The sequence below is a fragment of the Acomys russatus genome, chromosome 13 (assembly GCF_903995435.1).
Source record: "Acomys russatus chromosome 13, mAcoRus1.1, whole genome shotgun sequence".
Classification (NCBI taxonomy): domain Eukaryota; kingdom Metazoa; phylum Chordata; class Mammalia; order Rodentia; family Muridae; genus Acomys; species Acomys russatus.
The window spans coordinates 34635599-34650585 of record NC_067149.1 but is presented as its reverse complement, the minus strand read 5'-3'; positions in this window follow the sequence as shown (position 1 = coordinate 34650585).

The following is a 14987-nucleotide window of genomic DNA, read 5'->3' as shown; positions in this document are numbered from 1 at the left end:
GCAGGGCAGCCTTGCTGGCACATAGAGGAAGGGGATGCAGGCTATCCTGATGAGACCTGATAGGCTGTGGTCAGATGGTGGGGGAGGAGCCCTCCTTGCTGCCACCCCCTAGCCCCACTCCCACCCCGTCAGAAGTCTGGGAAAGGGGAATAGGGCAGAAGAGAGAGGGAGAGTGGGAATGGAAAGATAAGAGCAAGGAGATAACAATCCAAACGTAATGTGAATAAATTATAATAAATAAATAAGGTCTCAGAGTACAACATAACTACATAAGAATTCTACTGTTACAGTCTATCAGCAAAACATACAAGGAAAGCATCCATAAATTGTATATAAATAAAATATGTTGGAATAAATGTATAGTTAAAAATGTACAGATATTCAATATCACCAAAAGGGTAGGGAAATGAAAATCATATCGAATCACAATTAAAAACTGACATGATGTTTAAAACTGAAAAATCTGGCACTATTATGTGTCAGTAAGGATATGAAGTGAGCGGACTTCTCATACGTTGTTGAAAGAAACAAATTGGTATGCTACTTTGGAAAAAAAAGCTTAGGATTATAACACAACTTATTACTCAGTAGCTGTACACCAAAATACTAAGATGTAAAAAATACATTCATACCTAACCGGATTTTTGGGTGGTTATAGTTTTATATGTAATATCCCTAACTGCAAGTATCTCAGTTTTCCTTCAACATATAAACAGATGTGCAAATTTCAGTATGTCCTTAATGAAAGCTTGCTTGGCAATGAAGAAGAGCATTCGGCTAATATGGACAGCAACACATTTCACTCTTAAGTGATGATAGCTAGCTTTAGGAGGCTGCATATGACTCTATTCAGGAAAAAGGTCAGAGACAGAAACAGTTCAGTTGTTATCCAGGGCTGAGTAGAGGAACAGAGTTCAGTACAAAGAAACAAAGCAAAATTTAGAGCTGGAAAGGAAAACACTGCCCTAGTTATTGACATTGCTTGTGATTATATAACTGTGTGCTTCTCAACACACACACACACACACACACACACACACACACACAACTATACATTTAAAAACGTTTTCGAGAAAGATAATTTTTATATACATAATTATACTACAATAATTTAACTCCCCAATTGTCTTTGTATGTACTGAAAAAAATAATTAGAACATAAAATCACACTTGAAAAAATGCTTATAAAATAAATAAAAATAAAAATAAATAAAAGAAAATAAAAAAGAAAACAGAAAAATGCTTATATTTTTAATTGAAGTACGTATGAAATCAAGATCAGGAACTTTGAATCTGTTTAATGCAACTTTTATGCATAGAATGTGCAGCTGAACCACTGGGATACCGTGAGGACCTCTGGAGATCCAAAACTCTCTCCTTTCCACAGAGATGTTTACTGTGACCTCCTACTTCAAACCAACCTTCAGGAAAATGAAAACTTAACCTTCAGAAGAACTGGTATTTAATACAAAAACAGCCCAGAAAGAAGTCTCCCTGGCTATGGGTTTTATCCACTGATATGATTATAGGACAGATACCCTGTGTAAGGGTCGGGTAAGTTTTTACTATTCTTTAGGTAAACCACTGTCAAAACTATTATTCATCAGTAAGAAGACAATATGTGATTAACAAGAAATATCAGGAAAGTGAAATAAAAGCAATCTAAACAGATATGTATGTACATATCTGTCTAGACATTATATATATGTTTTTGAGTGTATGTATATATGGAATTTATTTACAGGCTGTGGTCCTGTTTGTCCAACAATGTCTACCAATGGAATGCCTAAGAATCCAGTACTTGTTCAGTCCATAGGCTGGATGTCTGTATATGCCAGCTGGTCATCAAAATATGTCAGGCTCCCAAAGAACCAGGTTCCAATGCAAATGAAGCAATGGGCTTGCCAACTAGAGAAAGAGCAAGCAGGAAAAGAGAGCAACCTTCCTTCTTCTCTGTCCTTTACATAGCAGAAGGTGTGGCTCAGATCCTCTCACCTCAAAAGATCCAGATTTAAAAGAGAGTCTTCCCACTTCAAATAGTTTAATTAAGAGAAATCCTTCAAAGGCATACCAAGTCTCTTAGGTTTCAGTTAATTCCAAATGTAATCAAATTGACGATCAAGAACAGCCATCACAGGCTTCAAGTGACTCAAGCATTCTGATTCAGAACTGTCACTCAACAATGATTACACAGATTTGAGGTGGGGGCGGGGACACCACAGAGATCAGATCACACAGGATGACACTATGCAGCATGACGCTGACCATACTTTTAACTTTAATAGCAAAAAGTTGATGGTTTTACTGAAGCAGGGGTTTCTTCAAACCCATCTGTGTGTTCCCAAGGGCGATCACTGCACGCTGGTGGCATCGAGGCTTGAGAAGGAGGTTAAAGCTGCTGTCCTTATGCATGGGGGCCAAGATGGTGGCAGTGTCACACCGTCTCTGCTTCTTCCCTTGGGTTATCCAGGCTCATTGCTCTCAGAGCTAGACTGGAAGGAGGAAAGCTTAGCCGGGGGCCAAGTAGGTGCAAGCAGGATCTTGGTTGGCACTGTGAGTGCTTGGGCAAAGAACACAGGCTCGGGAACAGTTTCTGAGAACTAGTTCGTTTATTCGGGGGGAGGGATGTTTATACCCTTGGGGTAGTGACCAGGGTCTCTGGTCCAAGGTTTGTGTAGCTATGTACCATTGGCCAGGACAGGGGTGCTGGAAGATACTTCATCTACATACTCAGGGGCTGTGCTGGACCTTATAAGGTCAATCAAGGAGGGAAGCTTGATAACTGTCAAGGTAATCAATTCTTTCTAGAGTAATCGCTGGGGCACTTTATGGCACCAAGTTGGGAGGAGGGCAGGAGCCAAACCCTGCCATTTTTATCTGAGGTATCTGGGAGTTGAAGCTCACCACGACTCTTTCTTCATAATCCTGGGCTATTATGGCCCCACAGCACTGGTGGGCTAGGGGGCGAGGGGATGAATGGTAACCAGACCAGAAGAAAACTGAGAAAACATAAAGGTGAGTGAGGAGAGGAAATGAGGGGCAACCCACTACATCAGCCCCCTGTGGCTGCGTAACCAACTACACCAAACCTACTGGCTTGAAGCCACATAAACGTGCCATCCCACAGCTCTGCAAGTCTGCATTAGTTACTGTTCTCTTGCTGTGATAAAGCACCATGACCAGACTCGACTTATGGAAGGAGGAGATTATTTTGACTTATGGTTTCCGAGCGATAAGCCCTCCTGATGGTGGAGAAGCAAAGCAGTTAAGAGGCAAAGGAGGCGAGCAAACTGTAAATGGGCGAAGTTACCAACTCTCAGTGTGGGCCTCCAGCGATGTACGGGGTAAGGCCACGCCCCCTAAATTTCCCTGAACTGCACCAGCTGGAGACCAAGAAAGAGTACAAATGCCTAAGCCTATGGGAGACATATCTCATTCAAAGCACCTACAAGTCAAAACTCTAAAATGAATTCTTTGAGTAGGGTTCCTTCTGAGTACTCCGGGAAGTACCATTTGCTGTTGGAGGATGTTTTGTATACTATGTATTCAAATGCTGTGATTTCTGTACCCAGAGACCATAATTACTGAATACTGAAGCATCTTCTGTCTTAACGTTGTGTAAAAATTGTTCTCCATAACCTCTGATTGGTTTAAAAAAAAAAAACTGAAGCGCCCATAGCTGGACAGGAAAGATAAAGAGAAATTTTACTTCTGATCCTAGTAAGGGGGTGCCAGGAGGAGAGCAGGGAGAGAGGGGCTGCCTTGAAAGAAGTCGCTATGAGGACCCAGATAGAGCAGCCAGGGTGAGACTTAAGAGGCAGGTGACAGGCCACATGACTGGGAAGTAGGCCCATGTCAGGATTAGTTGGGTAAATTTAGATTGAGCTAGCTGAGAAGCTGTCCACTTATAGTGCTTGAACATTACTAATAAATATAATTGGTCTCTGTGCTATTATTTGGGAGCTAGAGCAAGTATGGGGGGGGGGGGAGGAAGCCTTTATTTTTTGGTTTGATGTTTCTAGCTCCAAGAAAAATTCTTTCTCCATCTTCAAAGCCAAGACCACAATGCCAGTCCTCCCTGCTTCTTCCTGCCACCTTGTCACAAGGACATTGGTGATTGGATTTGTTATCCAGATATCCTAAGATGATCTTTCTATAGAAAATGTCTTGCCTTAACTATATGGTTCATGGACATAGGCTGGTTTCTGGGTTCTCTCATTATTCACCCTGTCAAATCTTCAGTGGCTATACAGGGATACCGTGGAAACATCCACAAAGGTGTAATAGCATTAGCTACATCAGATAACACTAAACACTTTTCTGAGTTTTCCCTTTTGGCTGTTATGCAGGTTGTGTGATTTCCATCACAAGTATGGATGGAGGGCTGAGAAAATAGCTTAATTGGTAATGTTCTTGGTGTCTAAGCATGGGGAACTAAGTTCCATACCCAGACCCATGTAAATCAAAGTCAGGCATGATGATACATGACATACCTTACAGTTCAGGGAAGCAGAGGTAGGTATATTCTTTGGGCTTACTGGTGACCAATCAGTGAAGCTTAACTGACAAGTTAAGTGAGAAACACTGATCCCCAAAATTAGATGACCATGTTCCTGAAGAATAACACCAGATGTTAACCTCTGTCCTAAACACACACACAAACACACACACACATGCACATATCCACACACACACAAATACATGCACCTTTATATAAAGATATACACATATCACTCTTACTTAAACACACACACATCAAAAACACAGCTGAATATGAGTAGAACTCCCTCCAGACTGTTCACACAGGGACACGCCCCTTCTGTCCCTACCCTCCTCACTTTACCTTCCTTGCTAGAAGTATCCACATCTCTGCATACTAAGAGAAGGCAGAAGGACTCTTCCCACTGTCCTGGGAGTTAAAAGCATTGTTATCCACTTGAGGAAGACATTTTGTGCAGTATTTAGATACGCCAGGAAAAATGTGATTGTGACCTGATCTGACAGTCTTCATTTAGGAGTTCAGGTGGCCTTCTCCCCTGCCTCTTCCCACCTTGGGCTTTTTCTCTGTAAATGATACACACACTCATTTGACGAAAACAAAAACAAACAAAAAAACACACAAGGTCTGTTTCAGGCATTTGTGCTCTTCTATGAAACAACAAAAGGTACCTCTTTGAAGAAAAAGTCATTTTCTAGTTTTGTTCTCATAAAAATTTAATAGAAGCCAACTAAAGTTTAAGATCTCCCAGAGGACAAATAAAGATATTTCTCAGCAAATGTAGAATCGCAATTTCCATTGGTGCTGGGGGATTTTACACACAAATGCAATTTTATTTTACATTTAAAAGAGGTAAGTAAATACACGAATCAAGTTTAGCTGCTCTGAAATTTCATACCGGGTCATTAATTTTAAAAGATAGGACTTCAATAATAGTTAAGAGAACCGGGGCCCAAGGGTAAAGACTGAAAATAATCACCTTCAAAAGTCTGAGTTTCCAGCAACCTCAGATCAGAGTAACGAGGGAGTCTAAAGTCAGTTTCTCACAGAGTTGTTCTCCACTGCGTTGTTTATCTCTAAGTGAAGGCTCACATGAAAGAGTCCACTGCCAAAGCAGAAACCGCCTCCCTCCTTGCAGCACCCAGACTTACTCTGTGTGCTGGCTCCCAGCAAAAATTCTGAAACACCAAAGCTAGAGTAAAACAGACATGTGTCCTCTGACCCTCTCAGGGCTTTGGATTCAAGATGGGAGATGCACTCCAAGCCATCACTGCAGTGGGGACAGAAGTACAAACATCACTCTCAGTTCAGTAACACCATGAAATGTACAAGCATCAGGACAGTGAGGCAGAGGGAAGCAAGAAAGGGCTTGGTGGACCAGAGGACATTCAAACTTAACCGTGAATTCATCAATGGGTTCTCAGGAAGAATTACTCACCAGCCATTACCAATTAAACATTCCTTCCAAGTCAAACATGTCTTCTAAAACAATAATATTTATAGAATGAAGGTTTCTGCCATCCCAGGCAATGTGAATTTGGGGACCATCACAAAGAAGCAATGTTATGTAAATTCTCTAAGCCTCAGTTTACTCACCTATAAAACAGGTTTATGAGGCTACAGTGATATGTGCATAGTAAAAGACAACTTCAGACACACAAGAACTTCTTCCTTCACTGAAACAAAGCATTATTTTTTAACAGTTTAACCATATAGCTGTTGATAGTTTTTCTTTTCTTTGTGTGTTTGTGTACTACATATATTGTTTGTGCATATGTGCCAGGGAGGCCAGAGGAGAGTGTTGGGAATCCGCCTCTGTCCTTTGAGACAAGATCTCTCCTGAGACCTTGAATTTTTCAGTTATGCTGGCAGCCAGCAAGCCTCAGCAATCCTCTTGTCTCCAAGCTCTGCACCAGTGGGGTTACAGGCACAAGGAGTACCTCGCTTAGCCTGTTATGTAGATGCAGGTGTCTGAACCTAAGCCATCCCAGCTGCACAGGGAGTAAGTGCTCTTAATCTATAAGCCATCCCTTCAGCTTTTTTTGTTGTTGGATTTTATACACGTTGGCTGATTTCCTGTCTGATTTGCAAAGCCTTGGCTGCTGGAAAAAGAACTGGGAAGGCTTCAGCTTCTGAGAGTCTCTGCTGAACAAAGCTTTGGATTTCAAAGAAACACAGTAAGCCACACACACTGAGCTTACACTACAGTTTTCCCAAATAACTGCCTGGGACTCTGATTAAACTTTGTTAGGGGCATCATTCTCATATTTTTATGACACTTGTACTAGCACATAATTTGTGCCATAAAATTTATGGAAAGTGTAAATTCAATGAGTTTAGAAAATCGGTTGACTTGCTGTCACCACACACACAGTATAAAATGTTTTCATTACCCCAGGAAACTCACACTCAATAGCAGTTACTGCTCATGGTCTCCAGACTCTCCCCATTGTGTCCTCTCTACAGCTGAACTCATGAACACTAGCTGATTTTCTTCCTCTGTACACTATCTTGTTCTGGACACTTCACATTAAGAATGGAATCACACCTTGAGCCTTTCTGAGCAGCCTGACTTCGTTTCCTGTTTCTAAGGTTCATCTATTTTATAGCACAGATCAGTACTTTCTGTTTGTTATCAACATGTTATTGGTGTTTATATATTCATCGTGTGTGTGTTTGTGCACGTGCGTGAACATAAGTGTGCATGTGTGTATGTGTGTGTGTGTGTGTGTGTGTGTGTGTGTATGTGTGTGTGTGTGTGTTGGGATATCTTGTCAACAAAATCAAGGACAAGCAGGCAAAGAGGAAAATCTTCCTTCTTCTGTGTCCTTTCTATAGGCAGCCACCAGAAGTTGTGGCCCAGACTAAAGGTAGGTCTTTCCATCTCAAAAGATCCAGATTAAAGGTGAGTCTTCCCAGGAAACAGAGGCAGACAGATCTCTGTGAGTTTGAGGCCAATCTACTCTACAGAATGAGTTCCAGGAGAGTCAAGACTACACAGTGAAACTGTGTCTTGAAAAAACAAACAAAACAAAACAAAGACAAGAAAAAGAAAGGAAGGAAGGAAGGGAGAAAGAAAATGAAAGAAGAAAAAAAAAGAGAGAGAAGAAACCCTAGCCTGTGTACCCAGCAGCTTAGGTTTTAGTTAATTCCCAGTGTAGTCAGGTTGACAACCGAGAAGGGCCACCAAGGTCATGTTCATATCCTTTATCTCTGTAAGTTGATTTTTTAAAAATCGGTTGTAAAATAAGCTCACCATGAGAGTGTGTACTGTTTGTAGAAAGGACTAGTCTTTCTTTTATTGAATTGTTATATTGGTATCCTTCTCAAAAATCCCTTCACTGAGCTGGAGAGACAGCTCTGTAGAGAAGGCTCTTGTGCAAACATAAGGACCAGCATTTGGAGGACTAGAGTTTGGGTGTCCAGAACATACATAAAGGCTGGCCACTTCTGGCAGCCACCTGCAGTGCCAGTTCATTGAGACAAACAGAGACTGCAGGGCAGGGTGGCCGGTCAGGTTAGCTGATTTTGGAGGCCTAAACTCATTTGAGAGGCCCTAGCTCAATAAATAAAGTAGAGATTAATCAAGGACAACACCAGATGACAATTCTGAAATTTTATACACACACACATTTACCTATATACATATACCATATATATCATATGCAAAAATATTAATTGATCATAAGTCTAAGAATTTACTTCTGGATTGTCAGTTGTATACCTTCAATATTTTTAAGTAACTTTTTGTTTTGGTGTTTGTATGAAGTATTTGTGTTATGTGAGAAACTCATGGATAAAACAAGAGAAATATTAATCTTGCAGGATTAGGAGGAATTATTCCTTTTGTTTGGGAAAATGGCAGGGAGGGAGGAATGGGAGAATACAAGGGATGGGATAACAATTGAGATGTAATATGAATAAATTAATACAATATATTAAAAAATAAATAAATAAACATCCAAACTCATGTCTTCATCTTGTAAATCCCATGCTATTTTTACTCTTTCAAATATGTACATCTTGAATAAAATGCAAGATAATGGCTATTTAAAAAAAAGGAGGAATTATTCCAAGTTCCTCACTAACCAGTATGTCCATGCTTTTTTATCTTGGCCTGACAAGTGTGGATGAGAGCACACTTTAGGCGTGAGACTGTTGATTTGGAGTTTGATGCTGCTTTAGGCTCTGAGCAGAATGTCATTGAGCAGATAACCAACAGGAGCCTAAATGGTTAATCTTGCCCTCTGGCACTTTTACTATCATTGCAAAAAGAATATGCTTGGATAATGCCAATTCCAAAAGTCCAGCAGATGCCTGGGCCAAGCCTGAACCCACTATATAATCTGAAACCCAATGTAAAATAAACTAGACTGAAGTGAAAACTCAGACATGTAGGTGAGAAACAGATGCCTTTCAGTGATGGCCACTAACAAGCCCCCATGTCTGCTCTGTGTGAACAGCTAAGACATCTACAATTTAACATAACCTTTTAACTTCTCCTCCCATTCTTCACCTAAAGTGGCATTATAAAGTGTGTGTGTGTGTGTATTTGTGTGTGTGTGTGTACACTTTCATATTGCTTTTCCTATAATAGCTACATATCAAAAGTCCTTGGTAATAATGTACACAGTGGTACATGCCCTTTGACCCCAGAAAATAGAGGGAAGAGCGCAGGGGACCAGGAGTTGAAGTCTTCTCCAGCGACACAACTAGTCTGAGGCTAGCCTAGGTTACATAAGACCCTGACTCAAAAAAACAAAAAAAAAAAAACAAAAAAAACAAAAAAACAAAAAACACATAAAGAAACTGACCACAATCACCCATTTTCTGGGTTAACTCACTCATTATGATCATTTCTAGTCCCATCCATTTGTCCACAAATTTCGGCATTTCCTAGTTTTTAATAGCTGAGTAGTATTCCATAGTGAAAATGTAAAACATCGTGATGGGTGGATTGGGGCCCAGGGGGGTCTGCTCAAATTATTGCACTAACCAAGGACAATTCAATAGTAAATATCAAACCCCTACTCTGATCTACCCAATGGACAGCACATTCTCCACAGTTATGTGGAGAGTGGGGTCTGACTCTGACATGAACTCTGATGCCCCATGTTTGACCACCTCCCCTTGGTGGGAAGGCCTGATGGCACTCAAAGAAAGAATAAGATGAGACTTGATAGCCTATGACCATATAGTGGAGGAGGAGGTCCCCCTCGGTCATAGACCTAGGGGAGTGGAATAGGGGGAAAACAGGAAGGAGGGAGGAATGGGAGGATGCAAGTGATGGGATAACAATTGAGTTGTAATCTGAATAAATTAATAAAATTAAAATTTAAAAAAAAAAGAAACTAACCACAATCACCCATTTTAATGTCCACATAAGTCAGGCTTGAGGAGCTCCAACTCTCTTTTACCCATCCCTATAGGACTTGCCCTACTGCAGGGAAAGCTGCAATGCATTTCAGTGTCTTCTGTATGAACCCTGGGCTACATATCACAGTTTAATAAGCTCCCATAGCCAGAGCTCAAGGGAGAGCCACTGCATCTTGCTTCCCATGTAGTTACAACTCAGATTTTACCTATGCCATTTGACTAAATCCTCACTGTTTTGCTTCTGAAGAAATGAAGCAGATATAAAAAGAAAAAACTAATTTTGTGAATTCTACTAAAAATATTTCACTATGTCTTTGGACACTTATTTTATATTAAAAGAATGAAACTTTTGCCATGAAATATAAACTATGCAAATTCTCCCCTTTATTTTCTTTGAGTTCACAGAAAGACATGGGAGAAATATGAGCGTATATTTTGTTTTTTATTGGTGTAGTAAGTTAAAATAGAAAACAACATCCTTGAAAAAATGGTATGCAGAGGCACAGCCAGAATAGTTCTTTGGAAGCCTTCAGCTGGTCTGCCATTGTGATTATCTGAATTCGGTAAATACATTTTGAATAGACATGTGTAAGAAATATAGCGAATGTTAAAAGTAGCCTTTCAGGACACAAAATACCATGCTCATGATGACTGCTAAGTATTGTCTGCATTCCTCAATGATGAATTGCTGCATCTGAACTAAGAGGTGCAGTCCTCCAAAGAACAGGCCAGATGGCTGAAACCCTGCCTAAGCTTTCCTGGACAGCTCTCACAACAAGCTGGAGCGCTTTCTGTTTCTTGTTTCACTTCTCCTTTCCCCAAGGAAAATCATATTTTTCAGGTCATCAAACAATAATTGATCTGGTTTCATTTTTGGCAACTGTTTTAAAACGGTTACCTTGGGAGCCCCAAGAACACACACAGTACTCTACTTAACAGTGTGCAGACACTGAGCCATGTGGAAGTTTCCTTCAGGGGACGCATCATGTATCACCTCACAAACAGGAACATTGATCTAGCCTCCATAATGGCCTCTCTATGTCTGCTCTGAGGGGATGGCTGCCCCTCTTCTCTGAAAAGCTTCTGTGCTGGCTTCTCTGGGGACTAGAATTCTTGCACCAGCTATTCCTACAGCTGGGCCTGCAGCTGCCCTTTCAGAGGCAGCTTCTAATATCTGGCTCAAATAATCCATTGAACACGACCCTTGTGTATGCGCACTCCAAGCCGGAGGTTCTCAACCTTTGGGTCTCGACCCCCCACAGGGGTCATATATCAAGTGTCCTGCCTCTCAGATATTTACACTATGATTTGTAACAGTGTCAAAATTACAGTTATGAAGTAGCAATGGAATACTTTTATGGTTGGGGCTTAGAATCATTGCTCCAAGCTATAATTAAAGGGAAAACATTCTTCTCTGCTAGTCACTCAGCTTGAAATTCCCAGGATTGAAACACCCAGAAAAGAACAAAGGGCTGGAAAATCTAAGTGCCTCTACATCAACTCAAGCACAGCAGTGAGAGCTAGGTGTTATACTGGGCACTGGGAGATGACTCAGGGAAAGTGTGTGGAATATGCCTTGGGGACTGTCACTGTCAAGGCTTATGAAGGATGAGCTGGGTCAGGCTAGATAGACACTAGCAATTTATTATACCCAGACCCCTTGGCACTTCTCTCCCCAAACATCCACTTAGCGGGGTTCAGGATTTAATAATAACACAGAAGAAGTCAGAGTGTCTGAGAAATGCTCCTTGGGCTCAGGGTGGATGGAGCTGCCCATGTACCAGGCTCTGTGACCTATCCACTCACAAGCCTACTGTTGGAGTAGCGGCCAGACACAGTGCTTTCTCTTTCTGGTGAAGTTTTTTAGCCATCCTAACTCCCAAAGTCAGCTGCACATTCTTACCCCCACCCCCCACTCCCCACCCCCGACACTGAAGCTTCTAGGGTTATCAGACATGACTAGCTGGAGAAGGCAAGCCTTTGTCACTGAGCAATATGGTCACTGAGAGTCCAGTGTAGCTCCTCTTTAATGGGTTGCTCTCAGGAAGCCGTCCTCCAAAGAGCAGTCACGTGGTCTTTCCATCTTAAGAGAAACTGCAGGTGGTTTCTTAACCATTACAGCGCTAATGATGAAAGAACTAAGAACCGCCTCAAAGTCAAACAGTGCACCCAGAGTTAAGGTTCACAGCTGCTGTCTTACATTGTGGTAGCCACCGCACTTCTCAGTAAGCAGGGAATCAAATGCTTGACTTACTGTGGGGTTTGTGAGGCCCATAAATACCATTTACTATGAATAGGCTGGAGACACACCCAGGACCCCCAATGAAAGGAGGGGCAGGAAAAGAGAAATAATTGTTAAACATATAGAAAATGTTTCAATAGAGAAAAGAGGAAACAGAACACTTCCTAGCCCTGTTATCAGCAGAGCAGAGCTAACACTGGGGGTGCCAACTTGAAGAAGCTCGCTGGACAGGTCTGGGTTATGCAGCTCTATTTTTGGCGGTGGTTCTATATCTTATGTGCACATTCATCCCGAGGTGAGTCCCATTAAAGTAACATCTTGTGCTTTGTCAATGCCTTTGGAAGTAGAAGGCTTTTGTCTCCTGCTGCTGAAGACACTTTAGCAAATTCAAAGGTGTATGTTTCCAGTGATAAGATTTCTTAAAATATATATATATATATAAGCATTTAGACAATAAACTATAGATCTTGTTAGATAGCTTCAAGAAGATGTTTCAAAGTTAATTTCAAAAGTTACAAATTCATAAGCAAACAACAATAAGGAAATTATGTCATCATATAACTGAAGGTATTTTGGGTTTCTGCTGAAATTTCTTTGGTATACATGACTTTTTTATTTTATCTAAAATGTACAAAAGTTTTTGAAATGTCCCACTTGGCTTTATGCTCACTAATTTGTTATCTAAAGCCAGGTAGATATATATTCCATATACATAGAAAGAATGGATAGAAAGGAACTAAAAATAATTAAAAAGAGAAACAGAAAAAGAGAGGAAAAATCATAATTCAATGAATTATAATTTTGAACATTTCATTACCTGTTATTTATGCTAAGTGTTAATATATTCTCTTCAACAGTTGTCTGGTGATAAGTTTATGTAGCTGTTTACTTAAAGTTTACATTTTGAAATATAGTAAAGTTTTAGAAATCAAACTGTCTCATTTGTTTAACATTACTTAAAATGCAATGTGGGGAAGTTTTAAAATAAGGCATGCAAGGAGCCAGGCTTGCTAGGTGTTCCCCACAGAGTCACACTGCTGATCTAAGTTATCCCTTTGCTGATGTTGAACAGACCTATTTTGCCTCTTCAGGGCTGGGTTCTGACTTGTCCCTATTCATACGACCAAGCCTAACAGGCACGTGCCCTGGACTTGATAGAGTGCTTGATAGGGTTGTGATGGGAAGCCAGATGCGAAAGGCAGCTATGGTCCTTGGCTTGTAAGGTTGAGACCTGTGGATGTGAAGGGATCGTCCATAGACAGGTATGTCCACCAATGAGGAAGCATCTATGTGGATAGTACTTACTGCCAAGTGGGACTGGTCACATGTGGTTATGTATTGGGATAGTTGTAGCAAAGACCTTCTCTATAGAGAATATTGGGGGGCGATGGCAATTTACATCTGGACTTATGGCCACAACTTGAATGGAAGGGTAATATTTTAGAAAAATATTCAGAAGTGCAGTAGTGGGAAAAATAAAGAGTTGCGTGTGTCATCCTGTTTCTCATTTATATGTGTGTGAGTGTGTCCAGCTCTTCGATGTGGGGGATGGCACAGTGTAACTAGTTAAATATGAACTTTAGTTTATCACCCACACTGAGGAATTAGGTTTTGTGGCTGAATGTGCTGTATAGGGTTAAAAGGGGGAAGCAGACTCTTTCCTTGCAACAACCTAAAAGATCATGAGCCCTCCCAGTGGCTTTTCAATTTCTGTCACTCAAGTTGTGCCTGGAATCAGCTGCCACCACAGGTCACTCACAAAGGCTCTAAAAATGGGGCTGCCAATATCATTTTGGTTGTAAAATGAATACTCCAGGCAGAAACATTAATTGGAAAGGGAAATTTTTATTTCTGAACTTCGGCAGAATTTGACCGATTCTCAGGAACACTGGGGAAGTCCGTCATTAATGTCTAGAGCCGGATTCAAGTTAATGTCTAGAAACATCTGTCATGAGAGAGATCACACTCTTTTTGTCTTCTAAATTTCAAGGACTGGCACTCAAGAAATCTAAGTTCATCCACAGAACTGTTACGTGCGTCATCAAGTTACTTCCGATCACCCTCAAAGATAGCGCGTATGTTTCTGACCATAGGTAGGCAATTTTTATTTACCTTACTCTTCTTAATTTATGTCTCAGTTTAAGAATGTAATGGCTTTGGGTTGCATTTTAATTGATAGCCAAGAGAAAAGTGAGCTAGGTATATTGTTATCTTGAGATTATACAAAATAAATAAATAAATAAATAAATAAATAAATAAATAAAGCTACTGTATTGACTATATTTTAATGTGATGCCTTACAGCTCATCTGATAATAGTGTAACTTTGAATGCATGAACCAAAGAGTTTGGATCTTTTATACCTAACTAAAGATGACAGTTCCTAGAAAAGGTTGGTGTGCTTTAAGCAGCCACACAGAGACCAAGGCTAGAATTGTTTGGGAAAACAGAGTCAGCTAATCACAGGAAACAAAGTCAGACCCGAAGCACCAGTAATATCCAGCCTTTGCTGAATTTTATCTGCTCAGGTTTTGAGATATTTGTGGCCCATTTGAGCACCTTGTGTTTCCATTGAACACCTTATTTTTCTCCCAAAGGTATTGCTTATGGCATAGAAAAATCAGGAGATATGAAAAATTATGTTGCCATTAATGGCCAAAACTTAGTAAAAAAAAAAAAAGGAAAGAAAGGAAAAGAATGTTGGAGTGATCAAATTGAAAGAGAATTCTATTTTTAGCTGCTATAAAATCAGAATACAAGGTAAATTCTAGAAGAGAGTGCTTACTAATATAAAATATTCAATTACCTCCCCACTGAGATATTCAATAGAGTCATTATTTACTTCAACACCTTAATTGCGAAGGATAAACAG